The sequence below is a fragment of the Anguilla rostrata genome, chromosome 10, assembly GCF_018555375.3.
Source record: "Anguilla rostrata isolate EN2019 chromosome 10, ASM1855537v3, whole genome shotgun sequence".
Lineage (NCBI taxonomy): Eukaryota > Metazoa > Chordata > Actinopteri > Anguilliformes > Anguillidae > Anguilla > Anguilla rostrata.
The window spans coordinates 37,536,557-37,554,850 of NC_057942.1; the positions used below are offsets into that span (position 1 = coordinate 37,536,557).

Below are 18,294 nucleotides of genomic sequence, written 5' to 3' on the forward strand. Positions count from 1 at the left end.
GTGGGACAGGAAGTGATGTCATACCCTAAAAAAAATGTATGCGCAAATATTTTGAAAGTGTATTGAAAATTTATTATCCAAATGTTTTCAACACAAAATATGCGGAGATTTACAATTTTTACTGCTTTCAGATATTTCTGTATATTGTTTTAAAAATACATGACTGTAAAAGCAATATCTATAGTTCATGCAGACTGCAATAAACTGTCAAGATGGTGAAGTGTAGTTCTTCAACATATAATGATAACTCCATACTACACTCTATATTTTGACAGTTTATTGCAGTGTATTATTTTTGGGTAAGGAATAACCTGCACCCCAGTGCTGAAAATTAAACGGCCAGGTGTGTCACTGATCCTGGTCAGGACACCACTAAAAACAGGAGACATTTTGTCCCAGTGGGTTTTACCTGGTAAACTAAAGGTAAATACATTCTAAAAGCGAACAGATTTAGCCCGATGGAGTGGAGGGAGGGCATTTGTTTCAGGGGGTTTAATGACCTTGTTTTTGTACTTTTTCTACTCTATTCTGGGAGAGGACGTTTCATGACTGTGTCCCGAACACAGTGTTTACCAGAACAGCAAATAAAAACACACACACACACACACACACACACACGTATTCGCTTGTTTGAATGAGATGGGTTCGATGAAGGAAGCCGGCATCTGGTATGCTGAAAGGGCTTGACACGCTGGATAAGATCGTTCGGTTTTGTTTTCCCAGAATCCACCTCTGTCCGATCGTGTCTCCTTCATATCGCAGCACTGAAACTCCAGCCAGTCAGATAAACACTGAGAGACACTGAAGAACAAACAGTGTCCGATATTCTGTTTTTTTTTTTTTACTTTTGTTATCTGTTATCTCTCTAAATCTCCTAATTTGGCTTTTCCTGTTACTCTGCTACTCTACTACACCCCTTTTCACTGAGTTCTTGGTAAGTTTTTAATCACAACTGAGGATACCAATTATTTTGTTTTGTCTAGGGTTTTCTTAAGTTATTTTATTCCATTTTTGAGAGGCTATCGGTTACTCTGACGGATTCCCGCAGTAGGCGGGCTACTCTTCAAAGCTAACGGGAATGGCCAAGGTGCCCTTGATCTGAAGATGGCAGGTTTATGATCACCTGGGGGTTTCTTTTGGCCTACATGTTGTACATCACTATCTGGGACAGCCCGGTGCAGCTCACCTTTAGTCAGGTAAGAGGGAAATGGACTGGCAGAGGTTGTGTGTGCTTTATTACAGACTGGAGGAGAGAGAGTGAGAGAGTGAGTGGAGAGAGAGAGAGGGGAAGTCCTTGCAGATGACTTTGGGTTCTGATATAGGCTGGGGGAGGGGGTTCGGGGGGCTGGTGGGAGGAGGTTGGGGAGGGGGGAGGGGGAAGGGGGACGGGGGTGGAGGCATGACGATGAGGAGCTGTCAGACGGGTCGCTCTTCGGCGCTCGGAGTAACGCACGGCTGCTCCTCCTGGAACACGGCTGATCTTCGTTCCCCCCCCCCCCCCCCCCGTCCTTGTTGCCTAGCTTCTGAAGGAGGTGTCTGGTTAATTGGACATCTCTGATCCCAGGTGTGCGTTTAGCTTGGCGGTCTGCAGTTGCAGATTCCCTGACACACTCGCGTCCGTTCAAGTGCATACGGACGCACACGCCCACATTGTGTGCATTTCAGTGCAGACGGCCCTGAACGAAACACGCGTCTTATCAAACCAAACGCCTTATTCAAACAGTGTTATCTCACACTCGGTGGTCAGGTAGCAGGTGAAGGTAAAGGTAAAGTATGAACTGAGGGGCCTCGACAGAAAAATATACTACTGCTGTGCAGGTCTTTCACAAGTGGCTTTCAAAGAAATCCTGTTTTTATTTATTATCTTCATTTATTTATTTGCTGGTTGAGGCTTCATTTGCTGAAGGCTAGTCATAAGACTCCTAGCTGGTAATAGACTTTGGCTTTGCCTTTCAGTTTGTATTGTACACTTTCAGCAGCCTAACAGAATTAGGCCTTCTTTTTAACGACGGCATTAAACCGCTGAATCCAGATTAACGACAGCCCCAAAAAAGAAGGAAGAAAAAAAAAAACGTGAAAAAATAAGTTGCCTTTTCAGAATTGTTAATTAAAATTTCAAGAAGTGGAGTGGCAAAACAAACTTGGGATATGGGTCACATTTCTGTGTGTCGAAAGTCATTTTTAATGAATGGTAATCCACTGAATATTCATACAATTAGGGGATTTTATTACCCCTGAGAAAGCGAAGCTGACAGAATATTAATATCTCGGGTTTCTCTTGAAATCACCGAGTAAAGCGAAGCCATTATCATGCCCGGGCCACAGCCATTCCTTTCCACACCACCTGCTCCTTAATTGACTGTTTTTTTTTATAGACCCACTTGCAGCTTCTCCTTCGGAACGGATGACAGCCCTGTGATGTTTTAATACCGGACAGATTCTCCTTGTATTTTCCCAATAATTTCCTAATCGTAATATGGTGTTTTTATTATCTCTGTCACCCCTTTGGAGGGGAACCATCTTTTTCAGACCAATGTAAAAAAAAAACTAAATTCTTTCACATCATTGTACATTTTGGTTAACGTATTGCAGGGATCTGCTGTTTTCAAATTTCACTGACATCTAAAGATTCAAAGTGTTTCAGATATGTATTTGACCCAAGTCTGACACACACACACACACACACACATCCTCAGACACATTTGCATTCAGACTCACACGCATGCACACACACACACGCACATATACAATTATATCCACAGAGAGTTGCATACATACCCACAGGGCACCCACTGGCTAGTTTCTTTCAGTAGAGCCAAAATGGAGGCGCATTGCAAATGAGAACCTCTGAAGCTTGTTCATTTTCCAGTGTCCCAGAATTCAGCAGACAGGGCCGTCGAAGCATTTCCTTCAAATGCCTTGGGACGATCCATGCCTTTTACAATTTATGTCACCATTAATAATGCACAGTCCTTATTGGACAAACCAATAAATAGTGCTCCCTCCTCATTGGACACACCAATAAATAATGCTCCCTCCTCATTGGGCCAAACGATAAATAATGCAGCCTCCTCATTGGACAAAACGATAAATAATGTAGCCTCGTCGTTGGGCAAACTGATAAATAATGCTCCCACTTCATTGGAGAAACTGATGACGCAGCATCTTCATTGGACAAACTAATAAATAATGCGCCCTTTTCATTGGACAAACCTGCTGTGTCCCGTTCCTCCTCGCACATGCTCATTGAGGTCCATGCTATAACGTACGGAAGAGTCTCGTTTGTCTGTAGTCTGTGCCGTGAGACTGACCGTCTGTCTGTCAGCAGGTCCGTGCGTCTGTGTGGACTCCTGTTTGTTTTCTTAGCTCTGTTCTGGCCCGTGCTGTGACTGTAACCGGGCTCAAGTCTGCCGTTCAGGCTGTGCTGATGCTGTATCAGGTTCTGCTGGCGAATGTGCACACACACACACACACACACACACACTCTAAACCACGCCCCATGCAACACACGCATACACTCTAAATCTCACCCAACTCAACACCCCACAAGACGCACCACACACATCGCACCTCGAACACTAACACAACATACATCACACCACCACACATCACACAATGCACACACACACACACACACACTAAACCACGCCCCATGCAACACACGCATACACTCTAAATCTCACCCAACTCAACACACACGTGCACACAAACGCACGCACACACACACACACACTACATCGCACACTCTAAACCACACCCCACTGAACACACACATGCACACAAATGCACGCACACACACACACTACATCCCACAGCAAGTAAAAGCAGAAAATCGCACGCGCTGTACTCAAAAATATTGCATGTTGAATTTCTCAGCATTGCCTCACTCAAGCACTCGGTGCTTCTTGGAGCTGTAATGTCATTTCTCGACACAGCAGACTCTTATTTCCATTTAATTTCAATTTTGTGCTCATCTGTGTTGAGCCCCATTGAGTTATTGGCACTGCAAGCAGTGTTCATTGCGCCTCGTGTTGCTCCTGTGTGTGTGTGAGTATTATGGCAAACGTTTGCTACCCAGGTGAGGCGGTGTGATTATTTTCGAGTGGGGAGCAGCTCTGCTCATGCAGAAACGGGGGGGTTCTGCGGGGGGGGGGACTGTGGGACCGCGGGACCGCGTTTCGCACGGTGCGATGAGCAGAGGGCGACTGCGGGACCGTGTTTAACTCAGTGCAGTGAGCAGGGCATTCTTGTGGAAAGGCTGGGCCTCGGCTGCACGCTGTGATAATTGGTAAACACCCTGAAAGGTCACAACACCTGGAACATGCTCCTCTCTCGGGGGGGGGGGGGCTTTCCTTGCATGTTGAAGATATGAGGCTGTAACACGAACCCCCCATTTTATTTATTTTTTGGTTGGGGGTGGTGGGGTGGAGGTGGGTGGGGGGGGTTGGATGCTGGATGCTGCTGTTTCATCTGCCATCTTGTGAGCACGAGCTACACCTGTCCAATCTCCTACAGATTAAAGAAATATGTACATTTTTAAAAATAAATCTGAACCTGAAGTAGACTGACTTGGTGTTTTCAACAGAAAGGAAGACCAGATTAATGTGCTACTGGCCCTGAGGAGAATCTTAGAATCTTCACAGAAAAGGGCTAGCAGCTGGGGGGGGACATACTAAGTGCACTGTCACCCCTTCTGTGTGTGTGTGTGTGTGTGTGTGTGTGAGAGAGAGATTCTCTAAGAGGCAGTGCCTGACAGGGAGTGGTGTTTAAAATCTTTACTCTGAAGGAACAGACAGGGTGAAATGAGTTTTGTGTCTGCGGGCGCCGTGGTTACCAAGTGTGTGGAACACTGTCTCTGGCCCTCTCGCGTGCTCGCTGCCCCTGATTGGCCCGTCGCTCCCCGGGGGGGGCGGGGCTCATCGGCTCATCTGCGCCGGCTCGGTGAAAGGACCAGGCCTCTCCCCCTGTCAGCGTCCCTTGTGATGGACAGGTCCCGAGACTGCAGGGGTGGGCAGCATTTCAGAAAGAAATGCACTACAAACACATGAAAATTCATGTTTCAGATATTTCACATATTCCAAATGCACGTATTGTATTTCATATGTAATACAGGTTGCTCGCCTCTTTTTTGAAGCACCTTGTTTTGCTTTCCTTGAGGCCCGACTCAATGCTATTTTTTATTTTTATCATATGATTTTTTGCTGAATTAAAGGTTGGGTGTTGGTAGCATGGAAAATTTTAGTTTGAAGCGTGAAAAGACCTTTTTTTATGAAATACAACGGCTGACAACCTTTCTGCGGCTGTCAAGGGCAAAGCTAGTGAGACTAATTCAGACATAACGGGCTGGTTAAAGATCCTCTGAATGACTGTCTCTTACGTAGAGGGCTTAAGACAGTCTTTGAGGAAATGTTTCCAGATCCTTCACAAGTCCTTAGCAGGTGTGCGGAAAGGTGAGTCAAGAGGAAGACACACACACAAACACAGACAGACAGACAGACAGACACACACACACACACACACAGATGCAGAATAGGAAATGAATGGGCGAAGTCATGCACTGTACAGGAGCTGAGTGAATTTGGCTGGGTTGGTGGTGAACAGTCAGGTGATTGGTAGGAGTAGCTGTGGGGGCGTGGTCATTACTACAGCCAAAATTCCCAGCCCTGCGTTTGTCCGTCTCGCGCCCGTAATGTGACGCGTCTGATTGCGGACTCCGCGTGCCCAATTTCCCAGGGTGCCCTGCGTGTCAGAGCCCAGTGAAACGGACCGTCGCGGAGAATCGTCGCCATTTTTCTGTCTGCGGGGGGGGAAACGGCCTGATCTCCTCCTGCGTGCTTCACTGAAGAACAGACCTCCGACAGGCCTTTGTGTTTGGATTCACGAGCCAGACACATTTTATTCTGGAAGCTCGTGAGAGGGAGACGGCCTGCTCCCAGCACTTCCTCCTCCGCCTTCTGAAAGTACACTCGTATTCGCTGTTTTGGCTGGAAGAAGGTTTCCACGGTGATTTCGCGGGCGGGATCGTTGGGAGCGTATTAAAATGCCAGCCTCTCGTCCTTACCCGCGAACGCGGGATGACATTCATGCCGCTGTGCCCGTGATGGATGCGCTCCCTGATAACGACCTGTCTGTGCTTTCCAGAGGAGCCCTGGCTGACCTTTCTGAACACTAATCTGCAAGATCCATATCTTTCCAAGCTCTCGTGGCATTTCAATGTAAATTGCAGAACTATCCAGGGCTGAACTAAAAGATAGCTTATCGATGAGTTGGATAGTTGTGGAGTGGTGACTGTCATGGCACGGTCGCCACTCTCATTTGGCGGCTGATGGACAGGCTTTTAAATCAAAAGCTTCATATTTACTGTGCACAAGAAACGTAGCATTTTACGGGAGAATGTCTGGGCGGCATAGCTAGCAGTTTGTAGGGTCGAACCTTTGTGTCCTGCTGGAACAGTGTGTATTGAACATTAGCCCCAGCTGGTTGCTCCACACATGGAAATATACCATAAAGAGCTAAAGACCAAGGTTCTAAGATAACTGTGTCCCTGGTGGTTCTCAAGGGGGTGACGTCACAGCCTTTAACTGGCAGTTATGTGCTACACTCGCCTCTCTGAACGCCACTGCACCGCCACCTGTGGGGCTGACACCTCTGTGACAGTTCCGGAAGCGTCTTTAAACGATGACATCACGTTCCTCCAATCAGGACTCTGTGTAACGGAGCACCCCCGCTCGGTTGTCCGCGGACATTTTGTGTCGCGCTCGCGTTCCCGTGACCGTTGATGTGGTAAAACGTTCTGCCTCCTGTTACGGACCTGAGGTCAGTCTGTTCAGAAGCACGAGGCAGGCACTGCGTCCCGTCAGATTTGGGTTTACCAGGAAGACCTGAGAAAAGGTGTCGGGTTGTGTGTGGCACGCATCATGCAGTCAGTTTTTCAGGAGAGACAGAGACAGAGAGAGAGAGAGAGGGAAAGAGAGAGAGAGAGAATCTGCCAGTGGTGTGAAGGCTCTTCCGTGACTCAGAAGCAGCAAAAAAAAAACTAAGCAGATTTGAGTCAGTTGAGAAGAAATTCACTGGCCTTTATCTCCCTCTCTCTCCTCACTCACTCTCACTCATCTACCCACCCACTTACAGGTCTCTTCTCTGTAGTTCATTACTTTTCTGTCAGGCAGAAGCCCCCCCCCCTCCCCCTCGCCCATCTTCTCCAGTCGAAGGAAGGCATTCTGCAAATATTTCCACTCTACTGCTGATTCATACGGTCACGTTGCTTCCCTGGAATATCACCTGGGACTGCAGTCTGAGGTGGGGTACTGGTTTTGCAGTCTAAGGAGGGGGGGTTTGTAATGAATAATCCAACAATGATATGCAGATAAAAACAGTCAGTTTACTGTGCACTTTTAGACCAAACGGTACATCATCTCAATGCAGTCCCCCGTGCTCCCCAAAACCCCCCTTACACATAGTTCCGTGGCCATAGCCACACCCATCCATCTACGATGCAGGTCCCACTTCTTGCCTTAGGCAGTTATGAGTGGAACCTTCCGGTCCGTCACTAGTAAGGCTGGGGATTGTCTTCTCACCAGGGACAGAGCTGTTTATTGCTTTTTTTTAAAAGATCGTTCCCAATCGCCGTGTGGCTGTTTAGAAACGGCTGTCGGGCCGACGGCGAGGTTCCGCACACTTTCGTTTATAATATTTCCCCCTGTATTGTCCCCCCCCCCCCTCGTAATGTTTATGGTGTGCGCCTGGTTTGCCTCGCTCGCTTTGCGTCTTTTGTTTTTTTATTTGTTTTACGACGTGGGACTTTAATATTTACGACGGCGTTTACTCCCCAGAAAAGCAGGGACGTCTGGTTTAATGTGGCGAGCGGCCATTTGAGGCGGCCGCTGAGTTATCGATCCGCCGCGCGCCTGGGGGCCACGATCGGTTTTCTCTCGCGGCTTCGCGGACCCCCCTCTCCGGTCCCCACTTCGTAAAGAGCTGGGACCCTAATGGAGAAGGCGGGAAATAAACAACACCGACCAGACAGCAACTGTCACACACAGCGAAATATACTCTTCCTGTGTTGCGTTTGTGTATATACAGGGGTGATGGCTATGCATATGTTTTAAGCCTATAAATGAACAAACAAACAAACAAATAAGTATAGTATAGCACTTTATTGACGCTGCCACTCTTTGCATGAAAAGGCACTCACACACACTTGGGTGTGTGTTATAAACCACAAAAATGGATGCTGCTACCGATTGTGTTGTTTTTATACCGCACAATCGACAGCAGAAAATGAATTTCCTTTTGGACCACTCATGCAACTGACTGACTGATTCACTGACTGTCTGTCTGTCTGTCTGACTGACTGACTGACTGAGATTGTGAAAACGACCCAAAATGGTGGATTTCTGACTCACCACAGGGTATTATTATGAAAGAGAATGCTCATCTTCCACAGATCAGTCTCTCACGCCTGTGATTCCCGAAACATAAAATAATTAAAATCCAAAAACAAAAAGTGAAAGGCACAAGCTCTTGAAATGCGTCTCGTTAATTTTGCATCTGTAGGCTTCACGCCGCCGATGTGATCCAATTAGCTTCCCTGTGTAAACGAGGCGTGTTTATCTTGACGAGTGCCTTTTTTTAGAATTAAGGAATGAAATGGTAAACGGATCCACTTGAAAGATCCGCCCTGGGTTTTCACAAATAAAGAAAATGTATCTTAACAAGCTTGGAGGCGTGGCACATCAGAAACGACATTGAATTGCAACCACCAGCAAGCCTATTCGTTAGCTTCCCACTGAGATAAATGACATTTTGTGGGGCTTTTCCTGGAAACACTTACATTTAACGGCAAGTACGGCATTGCAGTGGTTTACAAAGATCATTTCTGTGTTCTGTTGAAACTCCTAATTTTGCTAGACACATGGCGGCAAATATGATGGTTATATTATCATTTAAATTGATAACATAACTATGAACTTTTGTGCGTGTGCGTGTGTGTTTGTAACCTGGGATTATTGTGAAAATATCTATACATTTATGTAAAGTATGATAATCTTTCCCCTACTCCATGCTCTGAGCCAAGGTCCTCTAAATGTGCGCAAACAAATGTGTTCTGGCTCAAGCTGAGTGCGGGAGACATGACATACCGAAGCTCACCAGAGACCCCAAGTATGTGAATCTGAACAAACTCTCTGTTCTTCTCGAGAACCCTGGAACATTCCGCATTGCCATAGTGCTCATAGTGTCATAGTGCTACAGCCTGATGGTTTGAAGAGACTGGGGGGAAATAAAGAGCAGTTTTACCCTCACTGTCCCCCACATACTTCCTGGGGGGAGGGGGAGCGGTTATCTTCCAGGGTGAGGTGCAGAATGTAGAGGACCCAAGAGATGCGCTTTCCCATGTTCATTGTCATTTTACAATTTACAAAACTGTAAAAGTGAGTGAAATTCTTACGCGTGGGCCCTCCAACAATACAGTAGCTGTACAATTAACTAGACTAAAAATATATGGCGCGGATTTAAGTGCCACTGTTATTCCAGGACAAAACCCGAAGAAACCGCGCCCCACATTAAAGGAATCGTGGCGCGTTCAGCACATGTCACGCACCTGCTGTCGCTGGGGGCTTGCCAAAGCCATGTTCCCTCGTGTGTTGACCTCTTTCCAAGGCCGCGTGCACCTTTGAGTTAAGACAGGTCCAGACCCATAACTTGCTGTTGGATTTACGAAGGCTAATGATTTGCGTTTTTACTGTTTTGCTCAACGTGGTCTATTTGCTTATCCGGAGTGATTTGCGCAGCTTACATGACAAGATTACGCATATGTTTGCTGCGCAACTGGGTATTCAGCTTCTGGTCTGCTCATCATCATTCCAGATGTCCCCTTGTAAGCGTTTTATGGTGACGCGTGCACAATGTCTCTATCCGCGGCTGCCTGTTCCACATAAACCGGCACGAGGACGCTTGCCTTTACGCCATGTTCAATTTATAGGCTAGGCTATATGAATTGCATCCAGATTCATCAAATGCTTTTTAATGGTCTGTGTCATTATGTATTACTTATAAAACTATCCACCGAACTCACAGAACAATTAACATCACACACTGGCACAAGTACACAGTTTATAAGAAAGAAAAAAAAACTTATTATATGGATTTTATTAACATTAATATGCCAGTCACAAACCAGGCGGATAAATTTAGCTGCCAGAGACGGTTTTATTCCATGCGTATCTCCATGTTTTGACGAGAAGTGCTTTATTAACCGCGTATTAAATATCATGTCAGTTTTGATAAAATAATGTAGTAGTAAACTAAATTGGACGGCGAAAAAATAAGTTTGACGATGAAGCAGTTTTTGTTTTTGTTTTTTGGCACGTAGTCAATGTTTTCTGGCACGGGCCTGAATGTTTTTTTTTCTGAATTGTGCGCTTTAATCGAAAGCATAGTGTATTAGTTTGCTTATGGACCGATGCATAGAGGCATTGTTTTTCTTCTTGCAAATTATGTAAGCGGGACTCACAAAACGGCGCGTTAAAAAATGAACAGTATTGTCAGTCAAACTGTGGTGCACTATTTTGTCTGCCAATTGAGCGCTGAAGTCAAAGAAAATAAAGGCATTTGGAATGATGTGTACTGCTGTGCTGCTCTGCCAGGATTTGATTTCAGAGGCTTCTGTCGACTGGAACAGGTGGACTAGTCCTTGTTTAACAAACTGTGTGGTTCTAGCTTTTCGTAGAGTACGAGCAGAAAATGAGAAGATGGATTTATTCGTATTGTCATATGTCGGCGAAATTACGGACTTTCCGTGGAATGCTGAAAAAGATTTTGAAAGAAATGGATGACGAATTATAGTCTTGCACTCAAAATGTATTAAGGCAACCAGACGTAAGATATATTTTCGGCAGTCTTTAAAATTAAGGGTGGCGTACTATGCAGTATGTGAATACATTAATGTTAGAAATTTCCAGTTGTTTGGGGATCTCAACTTTGATAGATATGGCTATGTGATCAGATAAAATAATATTCATGAGATAAGTCACTTTCTTCCCTTTTACCATTTATTTATTTTAAGAATGAAAATGTCAGTTGTCTTTCTTTGTGACCTCCACAAAGAGGAAAATTGCATTAAATAACATAATTAGCTGTCCTCGTTAGTTTTCCTTTCTGTAACTGCCGGTGAATGTCGATCTCGTTTCTAATTATCCAGTTTTATACAATATGCAGAGAAGACTTACAGTGATTTAAATATCATATTAATTTAAATGCACTCTTATTATCTTTATTGAATTGTATTGCGATGTTTTATTGTTTAGCTTTAACGAATGTCTTCTCCAGAATTTTCTTCAATGAATTTCCATAGTGAGGTTTGGTGTAGTTTTGCCAGGTGTGGTAAAGACTGTGGATATGCAGTGTTGTTTCCCATGGACTGTGGCTGTACTCTAACCATCTCCTCTCTCCTTCCCTCCCTTTCCTCCCTGCATCTCTCTCTCCTTCACTTTCCCTCACCTTGCCCTTGTCTTTTTTCACCCTTCCATCTTCTTCCCTTTTCTCCTCTCTTCCCCTTCTTCTCCTTCCTTTCCTTCTCCCTCATCTTCTCTATCTCCTCCTTCTTTCCTTTTCCATGACGTATTCCTCTCCCTCCCTCCCTCCCTCCCTTCCTTCCTTCTTCTCTACTCCCCTGTGCAGAATATAGCCCGTCTGATCAGAGGCTGACTCCTTCGGCTGCCTGCCCCTCCCGCCCAATCAGACGGAAGTCCACAGCCAATCAGAGCTGAGCACGCTCACACCGGGTGGGGGAGTGCCCAAGGACATCCAAAAAAAAAAAAAAAAACCCTCACAGCTCGAACCCAAGCCTGCCGCTGGTGGAGTCGGGCAGTTCACCCAGGGAGTGCTGGGACGTAAATGAGCCTGGTAGGTGAGAACTCTCTGTCTCTCCGCCCCGATGTGCCAGCACAACTGTCAGTTCGGTTACCACTGGCTTTCATATCATTATAATTGGCTTTCATTTGCTTATCCAGGGAAAATCTTGGCTGGGTTTTTGACTGGCTGCTGCCTGGGTGACCTTGGAAATTGAATCGCACCTCATCCACTGTTTGAGCAAGCGGCTCCCCCACTGTGACGGCAGTGCCTGTGCTTCACCACTAGGTGGGGAAAATGCAAGCAGGGCCATAAATTGTTAAAAACCCTCTGGGACCTGTTTTTGATTACGTTTTGGCACGGTAGTTCCCATCCTTTCTCTGCCCAATACCCACTGAACAAATTAATGCATTTTCTTTGACCCACCTCTTTTTAAAATGCAACCTGGCACATATTCACATCGGGAATTATATGTTTTCCAATACTGCAGGAATACTGCTGTTACAACTGAAATCTGTATAACAGATGCAGTGTTTCATTTCATTGGTGAGAATGTCAGTGGAAAGAGTAATTTTTCTTTTCGTGTACATCTTCCAACTTCCTTTCTCCCGCAAGTTCTTGTCTGTTTTTACTGAAACAAATGAGGTTAGCAGAGTTGGTCCCATGCTGAAACAGCGCTTTCCAAATACCCCACCCGGGACTGGAACCTCAAACCTCCTGGTGACGAAACCTATCCCCACCTTAGCGAGAGGTGTACCCAAATTCAGAAGGCCAATCATCGCTCTTAGTATCTCGTGGGTGGGGCGGTTGTTTTAGATTTTAAGATGGTAAGTGTAGGTTCTGGTTCCCCATGGACCAGGCCAGACTGCGGTGACTGTGAATCCTCCAGCCAGCTGGTCGTTATGGCAGTTGGCGCTGGGCCCTGTGAAGCTGCAGTGTGATGCAGGTAGAGGAGGGTCTCTAGAGGAATCGCTCTCTCTCTCTCTTTCTCTCTCTCTCTGTCTCTCTGTCTCTCTCTCCTTCTCCCTCACTCTCTCTCTCTCCCTCTCTTTCTCTCTCCCTCCCTCACTCTCAAATTCAAATTCAAAATGCTTTATTGGCATGAAATACATGTGTAGATATTGCCAAAGCGTACACACACTCTTTCTCTCTCTCTCTATCTCTCTCTGAGCCAGGAGTCCTGGCCTTCACCTCCCCAGTGGTTTAAGAGGAGAGGAGCAGCCAGGGAGGTAATGGCCCGATGGATGATCGGTGCCAAGGGAACGGGGAGGTGTCCCGTTCCCTACGTCCCTATACAGTCTCAGGCACATAAACATACACACACACACACACACACACACACACACACACATTTGCACACACCCCAACACAGTCTCAGGCACATAAACATACACACACACACACACACACACACACACACAACCCAACACAGTCTCAGGCAAGAACACTCACACACACACACACTACACACACACCAATCCCAACACAGTCTCAGGCACAGAACCACATACACTCAACAACACACGCACACACATACACACACAAACTCAAGCATGCCCATACACACAGGCTCGTCATACACGTGCATTATGTAGACACACACATAAGCTCACTCACACACGAATACATTCTTTCAGCCTCACAGGCACATGGACACACGCACACGCACACACACGCGCACACGCACACGCACACACACATGCACACACGCACACACACGCACACACACACACGCACACACACATGCACACACACACGCACACCTTTTCTGCTGTCTGTCTGGTCTTCACTCGCGGGCGTGACAGATGGTTCTGTCCGTCAGCCTTGGCACGAGCGCCTGAGACGGACTGCTGGGTCCATCTGTCAGCTGAGCCCCTGCCCTGATCCGCTTCGGTGCCATCTCGCCCGCTCTGCCCGCTGACCTCCGACCGCTCCACCCTTCCTCTGCCCCGCCGCAGATCCCGTGACTGTGCTCTCCCTCCATTCTACCACCTTCATCAATTGCACCTCGCTTACATCACCTTGCCTTCATCACGCTCCTTCGTCATTCGTCCGTTCTAGGAGCTTTGCCCAGTCAACCTCCCTTTCTGCTCCATTTTAGAAACTTTGCTCGCATCACTCTAGAACCTTTGCAGGCCTCAGTCAAGAACCTTTGCCTGCTCCATTCTAGAACCTTCCCTCTACTTCATTGTAGAACTTCCCATCTACCATTGCTGTGCTGGAACCATTCTCACGATTTCCCGCCCTCTTCCCGCCTAACCCCTCCTAAAGTCTTGCGCTCATTGGTCCATTTCCATTACCTCTGCTCTAAACCCTCCGTCTGCTCCAGCACCCCTTTCTGAGAAATCACACCGGCTCTGCTCCAGCGCTCCCTCCCTGCTGAAGTAGGCAAAGAATTTTAATTCAGAATAACATAAGAAGTTTAATTTATCTTATTCTTCACTGCATTTCTGAGCCGTGTAAAGAAAAGAGGAATTCCTGTTTTCTGCAATGGCTGTTTTTTTTGTAGTTCTTTTTTGTCGAGCAGGTACCTCCGAGGCCATTTCATGGTCACTTTTTTGCGGAATTGCAAAAATCTGAGATACTGAATATCGGACCCTCCTGGTGCTGGAGGCAATTTCAGTCCGCTTTTGAGATGCAGTGCATTGTGGTGTACTCTGGGATACTCCACTTCCCCGCTCTCTGATTGGCTGTGGGAAGCAGGGGCAGCAGAGCAAACATTGCTGATGCATCATTACAATAATGATGATGATGAAGGTGATGGCATTGAGGATGAAGGTTGCAGACACCTGGTGGACACTGATCCTCCTCGCAGCCAAAGTAAGGCTGTGTTCAGTTCAGGTGTTCAGTGAGTGTTTCAGACCGGATGCAAGCTTTGGAAGTACAGCTACACTGGGCTACAACATGTGTTTTTTTTTTTTGTTTTGTTTTTTTGGAAGCGTGACTCACATTGCTTTCATCTCCTTGGTCCTCGGTTCAATGGGCCTTCGGACATTTTTCAATATCTTGTGCGTACAGGCTGTGATTAAACCCAAAGTACCAACATCAGGAGCTGCTAATGTCGCGCGCGACGGTTAATACAGATGACAGTTGAGCCCTAGTACATTCACAGCCACTCATTTTCCCTCTCTTTTGACCGTGAGGCTGATGCATTGTTTCACGGAGCCCTGTCTGTTGGATGTGACATCCATTGTCCTCTTTAATAAGAGCACTCCTGAAGGGATGCCGCAGTGCATTGTGGGCCTGCCTGCTGGTGGCGTCTCGGCTGCTGAGCGGGGTTAGGTGCCATTACCGCTGCGGGAGACGAGCAGGGACTGTCAGGTGGAGTAGACGTCTGGGCCCAGTACGGAACCACCCCCCCTCCCGGGATTGGGTTTCTGAGAGATTGTACCTGACACGGCTTGTGTGTCATCGAAAGTTCACCCTCTATGATTCCTTCATGATGTTCCCGTATATATATTCCGTGGCCTGGATACTGCAATCAGCATTTATCATTTATAATTCATCAACTCATAATTTAAAACACATTTTTTTGGCAATTATCCATAATCATCTTTTCAAGCGGTGTTTGTGAAGGGGAAAAAAGGTCTTTTGTAATTCATTTGTAAATCAAAGTTGAGGGGTAAATTTTGATTGAGCTCAGGCATGTGTGTCCAAGCCAGACTGAACGAAACAACAAACAAATATTTCCTGTGGCTGCGTTCTGTGGGCGTAGAATGGAATAATAATGGATTTCCACCCATGAGTGTCAGGGGGAAACACGCTGAGCTGGGTGATGGTGTGGCTGGGAGAAAGCTGCTTGTTTTAACCTGGTGGAGGCAGTCTGTTTGCAGAGGGGGAGAGCTCGGCCTACGCCCCCTGCTGGATTCTTTTTGTTACTGTCCGCGGTCTCTCGTTATCTCCAGCTGTGTGTGCCGCCCCGCCCTCTTTCATCCTGGTGATCTGCTCAAAGCCTCCTGTGAACCCCTTGCTGACACACACCAACTGCACCAGCTTTCCAAGACTTCCTCTCTGTCTTCCTTCAGGTTTCCCCTTCCTGGGTGGGCTGTTGATGCTCCTCCCACATTTTTGTTATCCAATCACATCACAAGCTTCAGCCCATGAGGTGGAGACCATGTCTCGGTAGCTGGAGTGACTTTGACAGCTTTTGCCGTATTTGTCACAAAATGAAAAATGTTTGACAGATTGACAATGTGTTTTAATTTTTTGTCGATGCTGTCTGTGATCGGCAGATCGAAGCGCAGAATGTTCTGGAGAAGAGAGCGCTGAGAGCGAGGGCCGCTGTGCTTCCTCGTGCCGCAGGCCTCAGGACAAACCCTGATGAGTGCGCCGCGGCGGGGCTGTGCGCTAGCGGGTGCAGTGGAGGGAATGTGCCGGAAGGGCCTGGCTGTTCATATACCATCACCCCGGACAACGTACAAGTGTCCTTTCACATTTGGAACAAGAATTTTCTTTGTACCGCTTATCTCTCCTTCTCTCACTCGCTCTCTCTCTCTCTCACACTCTCGCGCTCTCTTCTTCTCTTTCTTTCGCTATCTCCCGTATTCTGTCTTTGGTCGTTATTATCTCTCTTTTCCCCTAATTCCCTCTCTGTTTATCTCTCTCTCTCTTTCTGTTCCTCATCCTTATTGGGTGGAGTCTCCCGTTGCATCATGCTCGCCGTTGCCAATGCGACGTCCTGCAAGGCCACAGGGGACATTTCCCGTTCATCACACACATTAGCTAACGTCATACGAGCTATTTTTGGCTCTCACAAACCTTCAGTGCCCAAGTATTGGAAATCTAAACCAGTGCTTTTGTTTTGTTTGTCCCCCCCCCACCCCCACCCCCCCCCCCGATCGTACAAACCGCACACGCTCAGTGTGTGGGTAAGGCTGATACTGTGTGTCCAACTGGTCACTTCAACCGATCGCCTGGTTTGTTTATTTATTCAGTTTCCTGTTACCCTTGGAGAGGAAGGTGACTCTTAAGCTCAGAGGACAGCGATGTGTCCGGGGTTTTATCCCTCCTCAGATCTTAATCGCGTCTTTCCCCGGTTTCGCTTGACAGCTAGTCAATCCGCCCGCCATTTAGGTTTAAATCGACAGCGTTTTATCCCCCCCTGTAAAGGCTCGGCTCTGATAAAGGCCAGGCCTGTCCGTGCCCGTCCTTGAAGCTGCGTAGCCCAACAGCTCTTCACTTTCAAAGGCTGTTAAAAAATTTTTTAAAAATAAAATAAAGTTTAAACCCCCACCCACCTCCCCACCCACCAAATAAACCAGGTTTGGATGTTCCGTGTCTGCGGTGGAGCCATGTGAGGGGCTTTAGTTTGGAATGGTGTTGGGAAGCAAAATTCCAATTACGGAATTGGGAGCTGGGAGCAGATTAGTCAGCGCTCTCCGCGACTTCTGCGCTGGCTTGGACTAATTACGCGGGGCAGTGAGGATAATCGCTTCCGCTCGCTGGAGGAAATTACCCATCATGCCTCTCAGGAGCGTGAAGCAAACCCCCAGGTAATTTCTCCCCCCCAAACCCCACCTTTCCTGTGATGTCCCAAAATGGCAAATCATTCCTTAGGAAAGACGTCACGTTTTCCGTCTGATTATATTATAGACTGACAGTTGAAATAAGTGGCGTCATAATTGCTGCCACTGTGGGCCTCTGTGCACTAAAACTAAATCACTAAGCCAAACCTGCATTAAAGTACCTGTAATAGGCTACCTGTGTGAGGTAAATTTAATGAAGAAATTTAGAAATAATTTAAGCACCCATTTAATATACTTTAATCAGGCCCAGCATACACAGTGATCCACCAGGAGGGTTTAACACCCCTGCCCTGCAGCATTCGCTATAAAATCTACACTGCAGGGAATTAAACAAAAATAAGTAGCCGTCGAATCAGTGGTCCTTATTTGGGATTGCAACATCATTTATTCATTTCCCCCCAGTAAATATTTTTTTAATTCTCTGATATAGGCAGATAGCTATCTAGCACCACTGTTCTAAGTGTCATTTAAATTTCCTAAGATGAGTAAAATGCTGAAAGTGAATAGAATATTTAGCATTACACTCGATATCCCTCCTGGTGTGATCGCCCTGATTGGCAGTTGTAATATAATCTGTTATTTGTTTAAATAACCATAACAGATTATATTAAGTCTTTGTTTAACCTTCACCTTTTAATAATTGTAGTTTTCATTGACAATATTGTCTGAATAGAGTAACAGCACTTGTTTTTGTTTTTGTTGGGGGAGGGGGGGAAATCACTTCAGGTTCCGATTGCATTGGTTCAGTGGTTGCCATGGATATGGATGACTCGCTGCCCTTTGGTCCCAGCAGGGAGGCGGATGATTGGGCGGCCCTGGCCGTGTGCAAAGCCTCATGAATATTGATGTGCCTGTGTTGGGTAATCCAACAGGCTGCTATGAACCCTGCGTTCGGCATGCCTATTAAAATCAACAGATG

General features: G+C 46.6%; 1 protein-coding gene across 6 annotated transcripts in view; it reads left to right on the forward strand.

Annotated features, from left to right (window-relative positions):
• Nucleotides 1–18,294, forward strand: part of apba1a (amyloid beta (A4) precursor protein-binding, family A, member 1a) — a 64,903-nt gene that overhangs the window by 11,913 nt on the left and 34,696 nt on the right. For 4 of the 6 annotated variants that reach the window (XM_064296871.1, XM_064296878.1, XM_064296872.1 and 1 more), the window contains exon 2: nucleotides 11,680–11,904. The gene's annotated coding sequence lies outside the window, so the exon portion shown is untranslated. Of the gene's footprint in view, nucleotides 1–11,679; nucleotides 11,909–12,011; nucleotides 12,139–18,294 lie in introns of all 6 variants that reach the window. The other 2 variants (XM_064296875.1, XM_064296874.1) reach the window with 2 other exon arrangements.